We start from the raw sequence: 9,194 nt of genomic DNA on the forward strand, positions 1-9,194 counted from the left end.
TAATTCAAGAAAATTCTGAGAAGGAAGGCTATGTTTCCAAATTACAAGGACTGGCCAAGTACTGACCGCGGCTGGTGACCAGCCACAGCACATCACTGTGGAATTTCAGAATGCTGGGGAGAAAAGATTCTATAACTTCTGGAGCGGATAAACAGGACACATACAAAGTATCAGGAATCAAAATAGCTTTGGAATCCTCAAATGTCACATTGGATAACAGAGGAATTGGGACCTTTCAGAATTCCGAAGGAAATGCAAATAAAAGTCATGCTCAAAAGACTTGTAGTTTCTTTAAAAATGTATGTTCCATACACCCTTTCTTAAGAAACTATTAGAGGATGTACTCTTCCAGAACAAAGGGGTAAACCAAGAAAGAAGAAAACCAGGTATTAAGGAAATGTGGATCCAACACAAAGAGGCAAGGTGACTCCCAGGAGCACAGTGAAAGCCTTGAGGATGACAGCTGTGCATCAGGCACAGAAGGCACCCAGTCTAGACTAGATGTGAGGAGCTGAGGCCCCAGAGGAGACGCCTTAATTATTAGAATACCTGTTGTCTCTGAACATGTTTAGATAGGAGTTGGGATTGATTTATTGACAAGTACCTAGGAAACCAAGGGACATAACTCCAAGGAAAACAAAAGGTTGGGCAAGAAAGAAAAAGTTACCACGGTAATACTAGATGCCTCAGCTGTGATTAGTATTTATACAGTCCTAATAACATGCACCTACTACCATAAACGCTATTGGGGGGATGGAGGGTGGGGAAGTGTGGGTGGGTGAAAGCTAAATAATAAAGAGCAGAATTCATTACAACCAACAGAGGGCAGCAACAAAGCCCAAAGCTGCTTCTTTCTAAGGAAAAAATTGACACATCTCCAGAGAGACTAATCAAGACAAAAAGGACATACAAATCATTTAAAAATTTAAAAGGGCAATTTTATAGGTCATATACAAAGATAAGAGGGTATATTATAAACAACTTTACGATAGTAAATGTGAAAATTTAGAGGAAATGGACACATTCCTAGAAAATAGAATTTACCTAATTTATGGAAGTACTCGGACAGCCGAGGGGGCAGCTACTGCCGGAAAGGAAGTGGCATTTGAGTACTTGACGCGGAAATCTTGGCACGTCTCCTTTAAGAGGAGGTGAAGCTCCGCCCCACGTGAGAACGCCATTTCTCAGCGCCCGTTGTGGTGATGTACGTCACGACGGTGGAGGGCCAATGAGGGCCCGGGAGGGGGGCGTTCCTGTGCGTGTGGACGAGGTGGGGGCGGGACTTCCGGAACCGTCCTCCTGGGATCCCATCGGCTCAGGGGTCGGCCCTTACCCGAAGGACCCGAGAGCTGGGTGGGGCGGTCCTGGAGGATTCTCGGCTGGGGCTCCCTTGGCGGCAGGGCCGCGTGGTCTCCGAGGATGTGGCCTGTGCTTCTCCGAGGAGGAGTGGCCCGGCGCCTGCTGCGTGGAGGTTGGATGTGGGGGAACTTGGCACCTGCGGCCCCGGGGTGGTCGGTGTGGAATAGAGCGGGAGGCACCGGCCGAGCGGGGCGCTTTTGTAAGCGCGTCTCAGGACGCCCCTCGCAGGTCCGTCTGCTTGGGCGCGTTCCCTGAGATGTGTGGCCTAGGCTGGAAAGACGAGTTGCTCCTGGCTGAGCACCGGGGAGCCCCGCGGGCAGAAGCTGCAGTGAGGAGGCGTGTGGGAGAGGCTTCGGCCTCAGCGCTCCCGGCCCCAAAGCAGCCCAGCCGAGAGAAACCCAGCAGAGGCGGGCAGGGTAGGGCCTCGTGGCGAGGCACTGTGGAGTCCACGTGTCAGAGAAGCCCTCAGTGTGCGGGGAGGACGGGTCCCCGCCAGCGCCGGTCTCCTCCAGCACCAGGACGGGGAAGGCCGGCAGGAGCGCCGCAGGCTGGGAGGCCGCTCACCCCGGACAGTACGGCAAGTGGGAGGGAGCCTACGGCCACCACACCGGGGCAGGTCTGAGTGAAGGTAATCCCCGCCTCTTTCAACGGCGGAGAATCCACGCTGGGGAAGAGCCTTATGAGTGCAGCCACCGTGGGAAGGATGCATTCAGCGAAGGATACACGCTTGTTTGGCACCAGAAGGTTCTCAGCAGAAAGGCCTGGTACTTCCCTGGCGTTCCGGTGGTTAGGACTCCGCGCTTCCACTGCAGGAGGCACGGGTTCGATCCATGGTCGGGGAACTAAGATCCCCGCAAGCCAAAGGGCGCAGCACCGCCGCCGCCCCCCCCCCCCCAAAAGCCTGATAAGTGCGGTAATATCAGAGAACCTTTAGCGACATCTCTAAGCTCAGTTGGCATCAGAAAGTTTATACTAGAGAAAGTCCCTTTGAATGCATGGAATGAAAGCATTTTGCCAAAGGTGTGCTCTGATTTACACTGGAAAGTTCACAGACCAGAAAAGTGTTAGGAGTGCAGCAAACGTGGGAAAACCTCCTGCCAAAACGTCAAGCTTGTGCTGCATGGAAGTCTGTTGAGTATGCCCAGTGTGCGAAAGCGTTAAGCTGCAGGTCCGGCTTCATTCACCCCTGGCGGGTTCACCCTCGAAGAAGACCTCATGGATGCAGAGATGGGGGAGGCCTTCCACCCGAGAGGCTTCTTCATTCAGCAGCAGAACGTTCGCCGTAGAGAGGCCTATGAGTGCGGCCGATGTGAGAAAACCTTCAGTCAAGGGCCTCACCTCGTAAAGCATCAGGAAGTTCATGCTGGGGAAAGGCCTTAAGCGTGCAGGGGACGTGCTCTCTCTTCGTTCAGCGGAACAGGATGTGCGCCAGAGATGAGCTGCGAGAGCCTCTGTGAGGATGCCCTGGGCTGGAAGTTGCGCTTCATGGGGTTGAACGGGATATTCCTGACGAGCGCTAGGTGTGTGGGGAGCTTTCGGGTGCTCTCGCCTGCCCGGGGCCCTTGCCAGAGTTCTCTCGCTGAAGCCGTCTCACCACTCTGCCAGCTGGGAGGGACTCGTCACCTGTGCTCGTTCCAGGCCCTGGAGGGACCCATGAGCAGCCTGGCCTGTTGATGGGCCTCATCTCCTTCCTGACTAGTTAGGGCGTGGGTGTGACCCAGCACTGGCTAGGAGGACCTCAGCTGGGCCCTTTCTGTGGCTCTCAGGGATGGTTTACCTTTTTTCAGGGACATTGTTGGCCTCATGTGACTCGATGGATTTGTCCAGCTTCCAAGTCAGACTTCCAGGGGTACTGCCTGCCTCGCATTAGTCTGCTGGGTGTGGAAATAAAGGCCTTGTTACTGAAGCCACCTTGAACCTGGGGATTTCGGCTAACTGTGTAGGGTGAGTTGAGAACAGGATTGGGGGTCTGCCAGCGTTAAGGGGGCGGGTGGGGAAGGGGAGAGAAAATGACAGGGAAGAGCTCTGTCTCATTTTGGCTTAGTTTGTATTGCTGCCCAAGACCTTCAGGGAATGACTGAAGCTTAGTGGGCTTAATCCCATGGCCTGGAAAGCAGGATTATTTTTGGACACAGATCACGCTGAGGAGGGGTGGTTGGTGTGACAGCCCCAGTGCATCTCAGAGCCGTATGAGTTTGGTCCCTTGTATCCAGGGGGTGTCCCACATTCCCCAGCACTGCTGAGGGGAAGCTTTTTCCCAGCATCTCTCTAGGAGCCTCGTCTCCTGAAGTTAAGAACCCGGTAGACATGTGTCATCGACCATAAGACCTACAGGGGCCATGTAGGAGCCATAATTAGTGCAGAAACACTAGGCGTGATAGTAGGGAACAGGGGAGACTGTGGCAAAGTTAGGGGGCAGTGTGCCCCTTTTAAACACACGTTCACAAGTGTGCTGGTAACTGTGGCTCTGAAAAATGAGAGTGTACAGAAATTCTCCAGGCCTCCAGACGCGTGTCTCTCCAAGCTTACTGTCAGCACATAATCTAAAGGTTCTGTAGTGGTTGCACCTACTCTAGGGCCGAGAGGTTCACTGGGCTGCCCTGGGCTGCTGGGCCAAGGCTGGTGGGCGGGAAACCACCTGTTGGCGTGCCAGAGAAATTCGCTGGGAAGCTGCTTGCAGGGGGTTCCGTTGAACCTGGTGGGAAGCTGGCGGGAGCAGGCCGGACTCCCGGGGAAAGCTGGGAGGCTGCCTGTGGGGAAGTTGAAGTTTCTGGGAAGCCCGTTAGGATACCTGAGGAGCTCAACCAGGAAGCTGCCTGCTGGGTGCCGCTGACACTGCAGCAGGTACGCTCCACCGGTGTCTCGTATGCCAGCCAGGTGCCTAGGGGGTTAGAAAGAGGGGACGCACTATGGAACTACGAAGAGAAACCCCCCTCTTCCCAGCGTCCCTCCAGCACCCTCTCCTGACCAGCTTAACATCGTCCCAGTTCCAGTATCACAGCTGAGCGGTGGAGCTGGGACTTGGGAAGGCTTGGGGGAGGGGTCTCAGACCCAGCCTCCCCTGCAGTCAAGGGGTCTGGCCTGTGAAGTGACTTGGGTCTGAGAACCGGGTGAGAGGCAGTTCCTAGCCACAGTTGTGACTCGGGTCAGGGTTTTGGCTCTTAGGCCTAAAGGTTTTTTTTTTTGGTCCCCCTGTTTTATAGATCAGTCAGTGCTCTTATTCTTAGGGGCACCGTGTTCAGTGAACCACTGTTAAAGATCCCTGGGGACCAAGGTGTTTTGGTTGCGGGTACACATCTGCTGTCTTTCTTGGTGGATGCACCCACCTTGCCTTTGGTGGTCGATGCCTGCCGTTTGGCCTCTGCTCCCCTGGAATCCCATCGTCTCCATTGAAACCGGGGAGCCCCCATCAGTGGCAGCATCCCCACCATCACGCATGCCGTCAAGGAGAACAGTCCCGAAGCTTTCCAAGGAGGTGAGTGCTCCTCTCACTAATGTGTTTCTCGGTGCCCGAGTGAAAGGAGCGTCTTCTGGGTCTTCCGGAAGTCCGTAGTTGGGAGGGAGGTGTGCAGGTCACACGGGATGAATCGAGTCCAACATTCCTCTCTCCCTAGGCCTTTGGATTCCCTCCTCCATGCCAGGGAAGCTCTGGCATCTCAACCTAGCTAAACATAGGCCATTTTTGAGGATAAGTCTCAGTCAAACAGTCAGATATGTTGATTAGAAACACCTCCAGCTGCTCAAGTGAGTGCATTACATCTGGACTCTAGTCCCTTTACCATCATCCATAAATTTGGCCTGATCTAGTGTTATGTTCCACCCTCCGTGGTCTGACACCCTTAGAATCCACTTCACACGTGTTTCCCATATTTCTGGTATATATTAGAAAAGGCTTGCTCATTTTCTAGATGGGTAAGCTAGCTTTCCCAGAGCATTGTGTATTCCTGTCCCACTGGAGCATGCTGTGATTTGACCTTAGTCATGTGTCTGATGGCAACGGGGGTAGTTGTGCTGGGTCTTGAGAATAGGTGTCCCTTTTCAAGGCATCTCCCCTTGGCAAGGGTGTCACCGGATTTTCAAGCAAAGGAAGATGCCACGGACAGACGACCTCTACTGGTGAGGGAGGCTTAGAACAACTTGGGGTTTTAGGATGATCAGTTCCCTGGATCTAACCAGATGTCCCCACTCCCAGTTTCATGCTCCCACCCTTTCTCAGTCAGTGCCTGACTTTCCCTTGAGATACTGGTGAGACTGGATCTAGCTGTTCACAAGCAATACAATGAACTTTTCTGTATGATTTTTAGAAATAACAGCCCTATGACTGCAAGAAAAGAAAGAGGTTCTTTATTGAAGTATTCTGGTTCTGTTACTTGTCCTGAGAGTTAAGTCACCATGACTTGTCATTTTCTCTCTATATGCACTCCAGTGCACTCAAAGCTCTATCCCATACCGTACTTCCTGTAGTCGTCTTTACTACCATTTAAAAAAAAAAAAAAAAGGTTCAGTAGCCACAGGTGCTCCAAGTCACTTGCTTCAGTTAGCACTTCATCACAAGCAACCAAAGGCGAAGGCTTCATTAATTCTGATGCTGGTGCATGGGGGCATGCCATGGATTACTAGCTTCCCGTTTCCCACTGGCAATGAGCTCAACACTGCTTAAGCTTGAAATCACAACAGATCAATTCCCAGATCCCACTTTGCAAGTCTATCTCCTGTGATCACTCCCGGTACCAGTTCTGTATCAGTCAGGGTCCAGTCCAGCAGACAGTAACCACACAATAATATGAGCAAGGAAGGTTTGAGATAAGGATTATTAACTATTTCCAGGGAGATAAAAGAGCATTTGAAGGAATACCCCAAGGGAGAGTACCCACGGAAGGAACAAATGTGGAAGGCAGGGAGCCCTCCCTAAGGCTGGATTGATACCTTGTTGGAGATAGTGGTGTTGTTTTTTTTTTTTTTTTTTTTTTTTTTTAGAATTTTTTTTTTTTTTTTAATTTTATAGCTACTTTATTTATTTATTTATTTATTTATTTTTGGCTGTGTTGGGTCTTCGGTTCGTGCGAGGGCTTTCTCTAGTTGCGGCAAGTGGGGGCCACTCTTCATCACGGTGCGGGGACCGCTCTTCATCGCGGTGCGCGGGCCTTTCACTATTGCGGCCCCTCCCGTTGCGGGGCACAGGCTCCAGACGCGCAGGCTCAGTAATTGTGGCTCACAGGCCCAGCCGCTCCGCGGCATGTGGGATCTTCCCAGACCAGGGCTCGAACCCGTGTCCCCTGCATTAGCAGGCAGATTCTCAACCACTGCGCCACCAGGGAAGCCCAGTGGTGTTGTTTTAACTCAACAGACAGACGGCAGAAAAGTTCTCAGGGTTGATCTTGGCCAGAGTTGGTCCATATGACTGATGGGCAAGAGCTCTGAGCTAGTGGAAGGCGGGACCCTCTATCCCCAGCGCCCCCCCCCTCCTGCACTGGGGTGCCTACGTGATTCACCTGGAAGCTGCCCTGGGGAAGGGAGGTGCTGTCAACTTTGCTTAGAAGCCTGCTGGGTCGTGGCTGGGCTTGCTGGTGAGCTGCTGAGAAGCCCTCCAGGGAGTGCCCTTGAACCCTCTGGAAACTGCTTACAGGGGTGCCACTGAGCTCCCCACCAGGAAGCCACTTCAGGTGCCCTGAAGCTCACTGGGAGGCGAGCTCCTGGGTACACGGCTCCAGCCAAGCACCCGGGAACGAGGAGGAGAAACTTGCTCTTCCAGTGTCCCTCCAGCTCCCTCTACCGACAGAACCTGACGTTGCGCCAGCTGCAAGGAAGACGTGGTCTGGACCAGAAGCAGGACAGTGGGAAGTGGTGTCAGGGCTGAGAGGCCACGCGTTAACCACCGGCACAACCGAAGTCATGTTATGACGCTAGCCCACCCTCGATGGCAAAACCCAGCAACGACAGCAGGAGAAAAAGAATACTGGTCTGTGTCACATGTGCATGGATGCAAAATGCTAAAGAAATCTCAGAAAACTGGATTTAGCAATATATAAACTGTAAGGCACTAAGACCACCTTGGGTTTATATTGGTGTCCGCTGGCTCTCCACCGAAATCTGTGCTCTTCTTTCATAGTATGGGGCTGTCACCGTGAAGCACCCAGCTGTGACCAGGTGACCTCCTCATCAGTGGAGTGCTGCCTCCAGGCTAAGGCTTTTAGGAAGAGAGCACGTGGGCCTCCTCCCCGTCTCTTTCCCGGTGGTGGGGTGGTGCGGATGATGACCAGCCCCTTGGGGATGGAGGAGTTACCAGGTGGTGGCGTGTGAAGAGCTTCCTGCCAATCCAGCTTCCATCCTGGGCTAAACAGATGATAAACTTATCATGTTTTGAGCTAGTGCCCACTTCGGCTTAGGTATGTATGTGTATGTGTGTGTTTTAGCCTTACCTAGCCATATTTATAAGTTATATAGTTCACTATATTTACAACTTATTAAGGGATAAAAATGATATGATCGTGTTAACAGATGAAAAAGTGTTTAATAAAAAACCCCTGGCAACGAGGAGTGGAAGGGAATGTCTTTGTTCTGACACAGGTTATTTATAAAAAACCCACAGCAAGCATTATAACTAACGGTGAAAAATTTAAAGCTTTACTTTTGAGTTGGGTCCACTAAGGCAATTAGCAACCAAACAAAATAAACAAATGATATAAGAATTAGAAAAGTGAAAACAGAACTTATTTGACAATGTAAGTGTAGAAAATCCAAAATTACTTACAGGTACATTTTTAGATTAATAAGGAAGTTTTTAAAGTTGTTGAATACATAATCAACTATAAAACCAATTGCATTCTGTGCACCAAAACCAGAAAATTAGAAATTAAGACTTAAAAAGGTGCAATTTACAATGGCATAAAAATCAAGTACACAGGAATATGTATAACAAAAGACACGTAAGAAAACTTTGGGAAACATGAGAGAAGAACCAAATAAGGAGGCTATATAAAAGATGTCAAATTTCTGCACATTGACCTGTAGATTTAATGCAATCCTGATAAAGATCCTTACATGTTTCTTTTTGAATTTGAAAAGACAGTTCTAATAATTATATGGCAATGTAAAAGGATGAAGCTAGTCAACAGGTTCTGGAAGAAAAAGATGCTGAGAGATCTTGCTCTACCAGATTTCAAGACTTAGTATAAAGCTAAAGAGAGAGAATGGGGTTATGTACAAGGGGAGACAAATGGCCAGAACAAAGAACCAGAAATAGATCAATGTGTATGTGTTTGTGCTTGATTTATGATGAAACAGACACTGCAGAACAACGGCAGAAATGGTCTGTTGAATAATAATGTTGGGACAATGGGGATCGATATTCACACACACACGAAAATGGATCTCCACATTTCACCATACTAAAAAGTCAATTCCAGGTGCATTTATTGATAGACACGAGAATGGCAAAAAAAAAAAAAAAAAATTGCAGATAAAATAGGGAAATCTTCATGACCTCAGAGTCTTAAAAAAGACACAAAATTCGTAAACCACAAAGAAAAGATTGATAAATTAATCTGCATTAAAATGAAGAAGTTCTGTTGATCAAAAGACACTGTATAAAGTGAATGAAAGAAATCACTAAGTGGGAGAAGATATTTGGGATGAGACAAAGGTCTTACATCTAGAATAAGTAAATAATTTTCTACAAATCAATAAGAATAAAAGATTGATAACCAAATAGAAAAGACCTGAACAGGAACTTCATAAAAGAGGAAATCCAAATGGCCAACAGACACATGAAAAGCGTTCCACTTCAGTAGTAATAAGGGAAATGCAACTGAAAACCACAGTGGGAATCCAGTACA

General features: G+C 49.6%; 1 long non-coding RNA gene across 3 annotated transcripts; it reads left to right on the top strand.

Moving 5' to 3' along the window:
- Positions 1–1,305: 1,305 nt before the first annotated feature.
- Positions 1,306–7,885, top strand: LOC130708753 (uncharacterized). 3 transcript variants are annotated; one of them, XR_009009125.1, is made up of 4 exons: positions 1,306–1,471; positions 3,147–3,303; positions 4,563–4,834; positions 6,707–7,885. It is a non-coding gene; the product is annotated as an uncharacterized LOC130708753 (long non-coding RNA). The 3 variants fall into 3 exon arrangements; XR_009009124.1 differs by having other exon boundaries at positions 1,306–3,303; XR_009009126.1 differs by having other exon boundaries at positions 1,306–3,303; positions 7,139–7,885.
- The last annotated feature ends 1,309 nt before the right edge of the window (positions 7,886–9,194 follow it).

This window comes from Balaenoptera acutorostrata, chromosome 8 (genome assembly GCF_949987535.1).
Source record: "Balaenoptera acutorostrata chromosome 8, mBalAcu1.1, whole genome shotgun sequence".
In the NCBI taxonomy this organism is placed as follows: Eukaryota; Metazoa; Chordata; class Mammalia; order Artiodactyla; family Balaenopteridae; genus Balaenoptera; species Balaenoptera acutorostrata.